Genomic DNA, 6,821 nt, shown 5'->3' with positions numbered 1-6,821 from the left:
CTCAGAACCTCTGTCATATCCACAATTCAAAGCGTTCCTGGGGATATTCACTAACAGCATGGGAACACTCTTGTTTCAGATGATAGATGTCAAAATATTATTATTGAGGTTTTGAGAAAGCAAAATGAGATATCATCCTTATTGGTAAGGATTCATCTTTGCCTAAAAGAGAGATTCAAATCTTTAATGGTGAACAACTGCAGGATCATGCATTCATGAGAGCTTTTGAAATAGTGTTGAAGGCAAGACTGACAGCTATAGTGATTACCTTTATTTCCTTCAACAGTACACTAGGGGTTGCCCTGGAGAACTTGTCAAGAGTTGCTAGCATGCTGACCCAAAAAAAGGATATGTAAATGCTAAGGCTTTACTACAGGAACATTTTGGAAATGAACAGAAATCTGCATTTGCCTACATACAAATGGCTCTTTCTTGGGTACCTATCAAATCTGAAGATATGAAGGGTCTTCAAAAACTCAGTCTTTTTCTTAGAGCCTGTCGCAATGCCATGGAAGAAGTGCAGTATATGTATGAGCTGGATATGCCTGCCAATATGTCAATTGTCATAAAGAAATTCCCCTCTATATATGCTTAGGGATAAATGGGAATGTTGGTCTTTTAACTGCAAGGAAGGCACAAGCATAAGATTATTTTCAGTGATATTGTGGATTTTATTGAGAAGCAAGAAAAGGTTGCTACAAAATGAGATAACAGCCTTATTGGTAGAACAGCAACACATTTAATCTTTGCCTGAAAGAGAGGATTTGGGAATTTGTCATTTCACATTGACTAAATAACTTTCATGAAGGACATTTTCAACCTCTCACTGCTATGGGCAGAAGTTTCCACTTGCTTCAAAAAGGCAACAATTATACCAGTGCCTAAGAAGAATAATGTGAGCTGCCTTAATGACTATTGTCTGGTAGCACTCACATCTACAGTGATGAAAAGTTTTGAGAGGTTGGTCATGACTAGACTGACCTCCTGCCTCATCAAGGACCTGGGCCCATTGCAATTTGCCTATCACTACAATAGGTCAATGGCAGATGCAATCTCAATGGCTTTTCATATGGCCTTAGACTATCTGGACAATACAAACACCTATGTCAGGATACTGTTCATTGACTATAGTTCAGCATTCAACACTATCATTTCCACAATCCTGATTGAGAGGTTACAGAACCTAGGCCTCTGTACCTCCCTCTGCAGTTGGATCCTCAACTTCCTAACCAGAAGACCACAATCTTTTAAGTTTCAATCTACAATTTGAGAGGGAGAAGGGAAAATCAGAAGTGTCAGTATTAGAGTTGAACAAAGGGGACTATGAAGCCATGAGGGAGGAGCTGGTCAAAGTTGACTGGAAAGATACCCTAGCAGGGATGACAGTGGAACAACAATGGCAGGTATTTCTGGGAGTAATACAAAAGGTGCAGGATCAGTTCATTCCAAAGAGGAAGAAAAATTCTAAGGGGAGTAAGGGGTGACCGTGGCTGACAAGAGAAGTCTAGAACAGTATAAAAATAAAAGAGAAGAAATATAACATAGCAAAGATGAGTGGGAAGTCAGAGGGCTGGGAAACTTTTAAAGAGCAACAGAAGATAACTAAAAAGTCAATACGGGAAGAAAAGATGAGGTATGAAGGTAAGCTAGCCAAGAATATAAAGGAGGATAGTAAAAGCTTCTTTAGGTATCTGAAGAGAAAAAAATTAGTTAAGACTAAAGTTGGGCCCTTGAAGACAGAAACAGGTGAATTTATTATGGGGAACAAGGATTAGGCAGATGAATTGAACAGATACTTTGAATCTGTCTTCACTGGGGAAGACACAAACAATCTCCCAGATGTAATAGTGGCCAGAGGACCTAGAGTAATGGAGGAACTGAAGGATATTCACATCAGGTAGAAAATGGTGTTGGAAAGACTGATGGGACTGAAGGTTGATAAGTCTCCAGGGCCTGATGGTCTGCATCCCAGGGTACTTAAGGAGCTGGCTCTAGGAATCGTGGATGCATTGGTAATCATTTTCCAATGTTCTATAGATTCAGGATCAGTTCCTGACAATTGGAGGGTAGCTAATGTTATCCCACTTTTTAAGAAAGGAGGGAGAGGAAACAGGGAATTATAGACCAGTTAACCTGACATCACTGGTGAGGAAGAAGCTGGAGTCAAATATAAAAGATGAAATAGCAGCAAATTTGGATAGCAGTAACAGGATCGGTCCAAGTCCACATGGATTTATGAAGGGAAAATCATGCTTGCCTAATCTTCTGGAATCTTTTGAGGATGTAACTATGAAAATGGACAAGGGAGAGCCAGTAGATGTAGTATACCTGGACTTTCAGAAAGCCTTTGATAAGGCCCCACATAGGAGATTAGTGGGCAAAATTAGACCACATGGTATTGGGGGTAGGGTACTGACAAAGATAGAAAATTGGTTGGCAGACAGGAAACAAAGAGTAAGGATTAACAGGTCCCTTTCAGAATAGCAGGCAGTGACTAGTGGGGTACCGCAAGGCTCAGTGCTGGGACTGCAGCTATTTACAATATACATTAATGATTTAGATGAAGGGATTAAAAGTAACATTAGCAAATTTGCAGATGACACAAAGCTGGGTGGTAGTGTGAAATGTGAGGAGGATGTTAGGAGAATGCAGGGTGACTTGGACAGGTTGAGTGAGTGGGCAGATGCATGGAAGATGCAGTTTAATGTGGATAAATGTGAGGTTATCCACTTTGGTGGCAAGAACAGAAAGGCAGATTACTACCTGAATGGCGTCAAGTTAGGAAAAGGAGATGTACAACAAGATCTAGGTGTCCTTGTTCATCTGTCACTGAAAGTAAGCATGCAGGTACAGCAGGCAGTGAAGAAAGCTAATGGCATGTTGGCTTTCATAACAAAGGCAGCTGAGTATAGGAACAAAGAGGTCCTCCTGCAGTTGTACAGGGCCCTGGCTCGAAGGGCCGAATGGCCTACTCCTGCACCTATTGTCTATTGTCTAATCTGTGCAGATTGGTGGTAACATCTCCTTCTCGTTGACAATCAACACTGGTGCACCTCAGGGGTGTGTGCTTAGCCCACTGCTCTACTCTCTGTATAACCATGACTGTGTGTCTAAGCATAGCGCAAATACCATCTAAAAATTTTCTGATGATACAACCATTGTTGGTGGAGTCTGATGGAGACGAGAGGGCGTACAAGAGAAAGATATGCCAATATATTTCACGATAGATACTGGTGATAATAAACCTGACTCTGATTCATCTCCAAAGATTATGCTGAAAGTGGGCCAGCAGAGATATAGAACACAGTGATAGGAAAGTCTGGTATATTCCACATCATGGTGTTTATCACCCCAGAAAAGGGAAACTGTGTTGTGTTTGACTGCAGAGCAACTTTTCAGGGAGTATCATTTAATGCTCAGCTTTTACAGGGGCAAGTTCTTACTAGCTCACTGATTGGAGTCATAACCAGATTCAGAAAAGAACCGGTGGTGATCATGGCAGATAGTGAATCAGTGTTTCATCTGGTTAAAGACCAGTAGAAGATGCAGATCCGCTGAGGTTTCTCTGGTGGCCTGATGGTGACTTCAGCCAAGATATGGTATACTTTAGAATGGTGGTACATCCCTTTGGAGCAATGTCATCACAAAGTTGTGCCAATTTCACTCTTAAAAAATGCACAGGAGACAATGAAGAACAGTTCAGCCATGAGACTGTGGATAAGGTTTTGCATTGCGTCTATGTTGATGAATGCCTTATGTCAGTACTGGGTGCGCAATGATGCATTCAGTCTGGTACTTTCAAGTTTAAGATCACAATCCAAGACAGACCACTCACCAGAAGGGAGATCCTCTCCACAATTAGTTCCATGATCCTTTAGGAATCTTGAGTCCAGTGGTACAATTAGCTAAGAAGATCCTACAGGATCAATGTAAGAAAGGGCTCGGCTGGGTTGACACTATTCCAATATCAATTGCTCATGAGTTGCTGGTTGAAAGAACTCTGCCAGCTGGAAGACTTTAAGGTTGTTAGATGTTTGAAACCCCTGGATTTTGAAGAAGTTCTTGCTACACAGTTACACCACTTTACAGTGTTTAGGACTGATGGTACTTCTGTGATGAAGTATATCAAGAATGAAACATCCAGGTTCCAAGCCTTCATTGTAAACAGAGTTTCAGAAGTTCTTAGTATCTCACAAGTTTCTCAATGGAGGTATGCAAGCAACCCAGCAGATGTGTCTTCTAGAGGCTTGAAAGTGAACAAGACATGGGTGTCAGGACCTCAGTATTTTCTTCAGCCTGTGAATCCTGATTTTTCTGGAGATTTCTGCTAGATGAGCCAGAAGTCAAGAGGAGTGTTATAATGAATACCATGCAGATTGAAGAGGAGGTGGATGCGGTAACATATATAATCCGTCACTTCTCACTTTGAACCAGTTTAAGGAAGCCAGTGACCTGGATTCTTAGATTTAACAACCTGCTCTTATTTCTTAGTTGGAAGAGGAAGCAATTGAACATCATTCTTGCATAGTCTGACTTGGATGAAGAACAACAAGGGTATTCTTTGGAGAGAGAGATTGAGAAGGTAGGCAACAAACAAACTGTCCATGCATCCATAGCACTTAAACCAGACTGAACAAATAGCCTTCAATTCAAACGTCAGCAACTGGAATGTTTCAGCACTTCAATAAATCAAAGCAACAAACCCTCAGGCAAACACCACATGATCTAATGGGCAGGCAGCACTGACCATTCAAAACTGTGTTCAAACCACAAATACACAGCATGAATCAACAAGAGGCCACTTACAAGCTGCTCCCGATTCAACAAGAGGTCTGAGGCAATCTTTTGCCATAGACTGCTGCTTATTTGATATAACTTTTTTTATTGACAAAATGTAGCTGTTACTTGAAAACAAACCAAAACCACTGAGAGACTAAGCCAGGGTAATCAACACTGCATGACACACTTCCAGATATTGAACTTCCAAATTGAAAAAGGTATGTTTGGTCCTTAATTACAAAACAAGCAAAGGTGAACAATCTAGTAGCAATAAAAAACTTCCAAAACCAAATTAGAAATATAATGGATTAATTAGAAGTTTAATAGCGGTATTAGTGATATTAAGTGGTATAATAGCATAATTAGTGATCTAACTAAGCAATATGAATGCTCTAGTTAGTGGTCAATAATAAAATATCATTCCCCTTGGCTCACCCCCTTTCAACTAGACTAAACTCAACTAACTGAATATCTAATTATACTCATTTGCTTCTCCCATGTCCCAACCAACTTTGAAAGATTACCATAATGTATAGTGTAGGCCTCCATTAGTCTCAATAGACCATGGATTTGCACCTTGGAAAGTTTCCAGGGCTCAAGCCTGGGCAGGTTCTTTTTTAAATGGGAGACCAGCAGTTGCCCAAGCTGCAAGTCTCCCCTCTCCACACCACTAATGTTGTCCAAGGGAAGGGCATTAGGACCCATACAGCTTGGCACCAGTGTCGTCGCAGAGCAATGTGTGGTTAAGTGCCTTGCTCAAGGACACACACGCAGCCTCAGCCAAGACTCGAACTAGCGACCTTCAGATCTCTAGACGAACACCTTAATCACTTGGCTATGTGCCAACACATTACCATAATAAACATGACACAAAATGAAATATAAACAGAAAATGGATATGTGGCTCCCTTTAGATTGCCTGCCTGCGAGAGCACCCAGACTCCATGGCAGAGTCGGTGGTTATGACACTAACTATGTAGATTTGATTTACATAGTTAATCTAGTCTGGCTGGTAAGCAGTTTGTATGGAGAACCCACAGGATATTCTGTTCCTCTTGGTCTCTGCAATGCTTTTTCCAAGTGGTATTCTACAAAAAATACCAATTAAATAAATGAATAAGCTCAATAGGTAGTAATCAGCAGCGACTTTCTCACCTATGTTGGCTTTTATGACCCCAGTGGGTCTGAATTTAATGTCAAGGGTTATTCATTCAATATTCCGAACTGCTACAATGAAAAATATCCCTCCATTTCTCAAAATAGCAGATATTGTTTATAGTTGCTGATTTGTTTGTAAAGCTGCTGGCAAGCAGCTTCCGGTTACTATAAATACATCAAATGTGTATTTTTTCCCGCTCATGTAGGTGAACAGAATCCTGTTTCTGAAATATTGTAACATTCATATGGCTGAAATTGCTTATTTTGAAAGACAGGTATAATTAGTGGTAAAAACTGTTGTAAGGGCATACAGAGGAACAGAAGTGAGCTAAGACATTTTAGTTCAAGTTGTGAAGAGTCTGTGAGTTTATGGACATGAGAAGGTGCTCTAAAATGTGATTAGGAGTTGTGGTGGGGGGTAGTCAGACTGGTATGTGGGTATCTGTTTCATGCAAGATCAAACATATCTAGGGAGCTAAGTAGAAGGAAATATATTGATTATGCAAACTGTTGGCTGAAAGTTGCATCTAACACATACTCTATAGTTCCATTTCAAGAACATTATTCCAAAGGGAATCTTTCACATGAAAAAACACTGTTGAAGAACAGTGATTGTGTGAGTAGTAAGCAGAAAAAACACACAAGTTTCTCACAATCACTTTTCAAGATGGTGTCAGAGTGTGCTGACTCTGATGACACTGGACAATAAAGATTTTGCTTCCTGAATCCTTTTTGGTGTATCTTACTATTATATTTCCCATCATGCACAATTTTTGAAATCTTCTGTATTTATTTCAATTCATAATTCAAGTCAGAATAGCTGATACCAAGATTAAGGAAGGGATCTTTTGTTGATCCACAAATAAAACAAATAATCCGTGACA

This window comes from Hypanus sabinus, chromosome 20 (genome assembly GCF_030144855.1).
Source record: "Hypanus sabinus isolate sHypSab1 chromosome 20, sHypSab1.hap1, whole genome shotgun sequence".
Lineage (NCBI taxonomy): Eukaryota > Metazoa > Chordata > Chondrichthyes > Myliobatiformes > Dasyatidae > Hypanus > Hypanus sabinus.
This window is presented reverse-complemented; position numbering follows the sequence as displayed.